This window comes from Ostrea edulis, chromosome 1 (assembly GCF_947568905.1).
Source record: "Ostrea edulis chromosome 1, xbOstEdul1.1, whole genome shotgun sequence".
NCBI lineage: Eukaryota > Metazoa > Mollusca > Bivalvia > Ostreida > Ostreidae > Ostrea > Ostrea edulis.
Genome location: NC_079164.1, coordinates 62,466,022 through 62,472,812, shown reverse-complemented (window position 1 = coordinate 62,472,812; position 6,791 = coordinate 62,466,022).

Here is a 6,791-nt window from a genome sequence, read left to right as displayed (position 1 = left end):
GTGCGTGTATGATAATATGCTAAACTCACCTTTAACTTCTAATTTAGATCCGCCATGCACGGTTTCAGTTGTATTACAATGTTGAAATGGGGACAGTGGCGTTACGTATCTGTCTTGCCATAGTATACATGTACATTAGGCTATTGTGGCACATTGTATTGTGCAGTGGACCAGAAGACATGAAATTGATATAATCTACGTAGGGTCGTAATCTGATATCAAGGTGTGAGTTTGCGAGATCTCCGTCGTTTTAAAGAGGTACTTCTGGGTCGGTTAGGGTGTATGATTTCAAAAATATGCAACCGCATATATTAGTTGCCCGCCATCAATACTTCCTCCTCTTCCAAGGCAGCGTATATTTAAAAAATACATTTCATATTTGAAAATATCTCTGAGGGCATGAGCTGCAGCGCATCATAACGCGCGCGCTTTCTGAAATACGCAGGCGTGAAACGTTGCAGTTCGCACCCTCATGTATTTTCCAAATTTGAAATATTTCTTCTAGTTACATTCAGCTTTTATTTTTGTTGAATTCTCAGCCGTTTAAATAGACGTACTATATCTATCAAGATTCATACGCTCATTGTATAAAACTGCAGGGTTTTCGTGAGGACCTGGCTGACATCACAATTTATAACGATACCCTTCCCCCCCCCCCCCCCCCCCCCCCCAATGGAGATGTAAATATACCCATATAAGGGTCCAATCTTGTCCATCGACTCAAACCATGTTCTAGGATCTACTCTGTTTCCTCTTTAACGGATTGTATATTAATTGTAGCTGAGGTTTGCAATGACAAATAATGACAGATAAAACGGTTTCATATTTAAAAATTCCTATTATATGCATGTATTTCCACAAAGAAAATCCCCTTCGTTCGATTTCTTTCGTTGTTATGGCGTTTCCTGTCTAGCTTACCAGAACCATTCAGCCTCATTGGCATCGCTGTCGTCCTTAACTCTTGAACCACCTAGCAGTTAAAGGTATTCTATCAGCAGGAATCGTCTAAAACTGGGCGGAGTGAAAACAATCTGCAAAATTCACTGAAATTGACATAACGCGCTTGAAAGCTTCATGGTCTCCCACAGAAATCCCGTGGGGATCCAGGTTAGAATAGATCCTCATTACCCCTTTCTTGTTGTAAGAGGCGACTCTTCGAATGAGACTGCAAAAACCGAAGCCCCATGTCACAGCAGGTGTGGCACGATAAAGATCCATCCCTGCTCAAAGGCCGTAAGCGCCGAGCAAAGGCCTATATTTTGCAGCCCTTCACCGGCAATGGTGTCGTTTTCATATTAGGGAAAAATTCCCGAGAGGGGCGTTAAACATTATACATTTAACCAACCAAAGAAATCGCGTCCAGGGCGAGGATACACCCGAGTTCTATCCTAGAGTTGTTCGTTTATACCTCAAATAGCAAGGAATAATGATTCATGAGTAGAAACTGAGCCACAACAGTACTTTAACCTTCACGCTGAGGGTACGTAACGTTTTCATCGATATGCAAACATCCTCGTATAATATCAATTCATCATTCCATGACCTCGGGGTCATAATAAGAGTTAAAAACATTATATTAGTAGTGTCCCAAACCCTATGTTGGCTGAGTGATTATGGGGAGCAATATGGCCCATGACCCTTGGTTGTGTTAATTAGATGTTACATCTATGGAACCTCGCGTTATCTGCAACACAAAGATCAGTGGCGGATCTAGATGGGTGGGTACAGGGGTAGCACACCCTTTTTGGTTGAGTATTTCAACAACAGTTGTAATTTTTGCCATTTGGGACCTTCAACTCCCACCGCCTTTTTTGGGAGGCGAAAAGGTTACACAAACTTGGATTGCGACACACACACACACACATTTGATTTTTTTTTCTGGATCCGCCCCTGGAGACCGAGTTCATCCAAGCACGGAGGCTTTTCATAAATATTTTAATTGTGTACAAATTAATTAATGATTTCAACAATTGAATTTGTGTGTGCTACATTTCAATTGAAGAGAGCAATACTTCAATTAATGCGCGCATCAATTCAATTAATGCTCTCAATAATTGAATTATGGCTCTCTTTAATTGAATTGATGATAGAATCAAGCACAGTCATTATTTTAGATAGAACTACTATATAATTATAGATATCTTCAATTCAACATATCCACAATTGAATTAATGATATCTTTAATTGAATTGCGGCTCTCCTTAAAAGAGTCGATGCATTGATTCCTTACACAAAAGTGATTTAAAGAGATCATCAAATCATTTATAACGACTCCAAATGCAATTTTACGAGCAATAATTCCATCACATTGATGCACGCATAATCTGAATTGATGTAAGCAATAACTGAATCTATTTAAAATTAGACTTGTATATCCGCTCCTCTACGATACGTATTGAAGCGTATCGTAGAGGAGCGGATATGTATGGAGCGCCAAATTAACATAAACTCAAATAATTGAATTCAATTATTGCTCTCTTTAATTGAATTGATGTGCGCATTAAATCAATTATTGCTCTCATCAAATGAATTAATGCGCGCTTCAATTCAATTATTGCTCTCATCAATTGAGTTAATGCGCGCATCAATTGAATTAACGAGAGCAATACTTGATTTAATGCGCGCATTAATTCAACTATTGCTCTCTTCAATTCAATTAATGCGCGCATTAATTCAATTATTGCTCTCTTCAATTCATTTGATGAGAGCATCGATTTATTAGAAATATTGCTCGCAATAATTAATTTAGAGCTCGGTATAAATAATTTGATGATCTCTTTAATTCAATTGAAGATATCTTTAAATCATTTACAATGCTTTTGTATAAGGAATTACTGCGCGCATCAATTCTTTTAAAGAGAACAACAATTCAATTAAAGATATCATTAATTCAATTGTGGATATGTTGAATTGAAGATATCTTTAATTATATAGTTGCTCTCTCTAAAAGAATTATTGCTCTCTTCAAATGAATTAAAGATATCATTAATTCAATTGAAGAGAGCAATAATTGAATTAATGCATCTCATCAAACGAATTAATGCGCGCATCAATTCAATTATTGCTCTCATCAATTGATTTAATGCGCGCATTATATCAATTATTGCTCTCTTCAATTGAATTGTAGCGCGCATCAATTCAATTGTTGATATCATTAATTCATTTGAAGAGATCATTAATTCAATTAAAGCGCGCATCAAATCAACTGAAGAATTAATGCTTTCATCAATTCAATTAATGCACGCAATAATTCAGAATTGAAGATATCATTAATTATTTGAAGAGATCTTTAATTCAATTATTGCGCGCATAAAATGAATTGATGATATCTTCAAATAATTGAAGATATCTTCAATTATTTGAGTTTATGTTAATTTGACGCTCCATAGATATACAAGTCTAATTTTAATTAGATTGGCAATAACTGAATTGATACTCGCATCAAATCAATTATTGCGCACACTAATAAAATTGATGATATCTTCAACGATTTGAACTTACGTTAGTTTGACACCCCATACATCTGTGCTTTGTTTTTGTTAGATATCATTCAACTAAATCTGACCCATAATGGTCGGACGTTTTTTCCCGGATTTGACTCAACCTTCGATCTCAAGGTCTCTTGAACTTTGAATTATCTCGAGTCTCCTGTAAAGTGTATATGAGCATCATGTAAAAAAAACCCACTTATATACAGCGTTAAAAAGGTTGTGACTCTATACTTGCTTTATAATCTAGAGCTATGGCATGCCAAACGTTGCAATATTTGATCTTTTCCATTTGTATTGTATAATTTTCCATTTGTATTCTATATTTTCCATTTGTATTGTATAATTTTCCATTTGTATTCTACATTTTCCATTTGCATTTTGTATTGTATCCAGGGAATGTTTATTTTGATTTGTTACGAAGGATTTCATTAGTTAACGTCACTGAAGTACCACAAATGTAGACGTCCTTAGCACACAGGGTCGTAGCAATGATGGTTCTTTATCGTGCCAACGCCTGTGCATCTGTTTTTAATTGAGGTCGTTACGGAAAGACCCGTGATTCTCACTTTTAAATGCCGATGATAAAGGAGCAATCACTGTCTTTGTTTATGTCAAAGGTTTGATGAGGCAATGACAGTAACGGTTCTCGAACTCACGACCTCTCGCCCACAAACCAAGCGATATACTGAGCTACCGCGACCAGGTCCATGCAGGACTAGTTATTTTTTAAAATACGTAGTTAGCTCTAGTAATGGCGAATCCCCCCCCCCCCCCGATCATTTTTTTAAAAATAGAACTGTCCAGAAAAGCATGCACATTTTTATTTACTCAGAATTCAAAGTAGATTCAGGGGACTTAATTCGACCCTTGGGTCCACATCGAGTTTGGTTTGTTACAACTATTCAATGGATTAATCTTAAGTTATCGTTTATCGAATTTGGTAATGCGCGAGATGTTGAAGAGGTAAAGTTCAGGAGCCACGTTTCGCAGGAATGTACCGTATTTGCTAAGTGTAATGGCGTACCCCCCCCCCCCCCCCCCCCCCAATTAATTGATCGCTTTTATGCGTCTAATGTGATCAGCATATTCAAACTATAGTCTCCTATTTAGCCACTGGCTGATCTAGATAATTCTGAACGAAAGGATGCAGTAAACTGCTGGATGTCTGTGGACTGTCTTAAGATCCCTAGTGAGTCCAGTGCAAAGCCTTGGTGGAGGAGGGGGAGTTGCAAGGAGGGGGGTGAAGTCAGTGGCGGATTTAAGGGGGCACAGCCTAAAATTTTCAAATTTAAGGTAAATCTTGGTATCATGTTTAGAAAAATGTATTAAACGACAAAAGAAGCAATAATTTCTTCCATTCCCGGAGATATAAATGACAAAATGATTTCTTGATTACTTTATTGAGATAACATCATTTTCCCGGAAACCCTTAAAATTTACGTCATTTTACACTTTATTAAAAATGACATATTTCAAGCCCTGTAAAATCCAGGAGCTTCCGGGGGCTTCGCCCCCTAGACTCCTACCAGGGCTTTGTCCTGGACCCACTGGCGGCCTTGAGGCGGCCCCCAGACCCCCTGCTTCATAAAGTGGCGCCCCCTAACCGCAATTCCTGGATCCGCCCCTGGAACAAGTGCGTTCTGACAAAATAAAACGTACATGCATTTTTTCGACATCTATATACAAAATATCATATTTGTGAAGGGAGGGAGGGGGTCTCCCGGCGCAAGATTCCTCATTGCTAACTACATGTATGTTCCAACTATAGTCCTTATATATGGAATCGATCGCGGTAGTTCAGTGATATACCCTTTGGTTCGTAACCGTAAAGTCGCATGTTCGAGTTCTACTCGTGTCATTGCTGCATTAAACCTTCTAAAGACGTAAATATAGTTAATACTTTCCCGTACGCATTGCTATCTAAAAGTGAAAATCACGGATCTTTCGGATAATGTGACCTTAAAAGCAGATATCTCGTGTTACAACAGGCGTTGACACGTCAAAGAACCCCCACTGCTACGCCACTGTGCCCTTACATGTAGCATAGTAAGTCTATTTGTGGTACGTCACCTGCAGCTGGTGACGACTAAATATAAGTGGGACCTAAACTAATGAAATCCTTCGTAACAAATTAAAATAAACAATCCCTTGGATGCAATACAAATGAAAGATTTTGCAATGCAAATGGAAATTATATAATGCAAACGAAAAAATTATATAATACAAATGGAAAATATAGAATACAAGTGGAAAATTATACAATACAAATGGAAGATATAGAATACAAATGGAAAAACATACAATACAAATGGAAATTATACAATGTAAATGAAAAATTATACAATGCAAATGGAAAATATAGAATACAAATGGAAAATTATACAATGCAAATGGAAAGGATCAAATATTGCAACGTTTGACATGCCATACTATAGATCTATAGGGATACTGTTCAGAATCATGGGTTCCCTTGCGTCACCAACACTAACATCTGTTGTATGTTGACATTGTTATATATGTATTATCGATGAGAATTCATGATCTTCCGGCACGAGGGCCAGTTCTAAGGCGCTCAATCGCACACTCTCAGGACTTCGCTATGGAGCGTCAAATTAGAATAGAATTAAATAATTGAATATATCATTAATTATTTGAAGACATCACCAATTCACTTGGTGTGCGCAACATTCAACTGAAAATGTCTTCAAGTAATTGGTGATATCATCAATTCGGAATTATTGCGTGCATTAATTGTGTCATTGAAAGCATTATACCTATTCTGCTGAATTGAAGAGAACATTAATCAATTAGTGTGCGCATCAATTCAATTAATGCACACAATAATTGAATTTTTGCTATTGCTATCTTCAATTGAATTAATTACATCATTAAACCAATTGACGCGTGCAATAGTTCCTTTAGAGAGCTTGAGACCAGTTGGCTAGTTTAAAAGGGTAGTTTCCGCGCCATTGGAATCTTCTTTGAATCGAACTGTAGAGAGTTGAAGCATATATTTTCCACTGAAAGAAAACAGATTCAGTGTTTAGAACATTTTCTTCCGGAAAAGATCTATTTGAACTCTTTCTTGCGTGACTATTGTCACACTATTAGAATATTGGATTATTGATTCGATGAACAGTAATTGATTTGATACGCACAATACTTGAATTTATGCGCGCATTAATTGAATTATTGCTCGCAAAATTTTATTTGGGGATCGGTATATTTCTTTCATTCAACTGTGCCGTTGGAAATTTTTAATCCGTTTACAACGATCTTGTACAAGAAATTAATGTGCGC